Source organism: Etheostoma spectabile, unplaced genomic scaffold, assembly GCF_008692095.1.
Source record: "Etheostoma spectabile isolate EspeVRDwgs_2016 unplaced genomic scaffold, UIUC_Espe_1.0 scaffold280, whole genome shotgun sequence".
In the NCBI taxonomy this organism is placed as follows: domain Eukaryota; kingdom Metazoa; phylum Chordata; class Actinopteri; order Perciformes; family Percidae; genus Etheostoma; species Etheostoma spectabile.
In genome coordinates this window covers 312,570-313,064 of record NW_022605578.1, presented here as the reverse complement: position 1 = coordinate 313,064, position 495 = coordinate 312,570, and positions in this window count along the sequence as shown.

Sequence of the window (495 nt, the reverse complement as noted above, 5' to 3'; positions counted from 1 at the left end):
ATCATCAAAAAGGCCCAGCAGAGGATGTACTTCCTGCGACAGCTCAGGAAGCTCAACCTGCCTAAGGAGCTGCTGATCCACTTCTATACAGCCATTGTCCATTCTGTCCTCTGCACGTCCATCACTGTCTGGTTTGGATCTGCCACCAAAAAGGACAGGAGCAGACTACAACGGACAGTTAGGACTGCAGAAAAGATCATCGGTGCCAACCTGCCCTCCGTTCATGACTTATACACATCCAGAGTCAGGAAACGGGCAGGAACCTTCACTGCAGACCCATCTCACCCCGGACACAACCTGTTCCAGCTTCTCCCCTCTGGTGGGCGCTACAGAGCACTGTACGCCAAAACCAACAGACTCAGGAACAGTTTCTACCCACAAGCCATCACTCTGATGAACAGCTGACTTCCTACCCTCAGTGTCAGGTTCAATCCTGGTCAATAACCCAGTAACACTGTCTCTAACTGCACCTGTTCACTGGTTCCACTTATTATT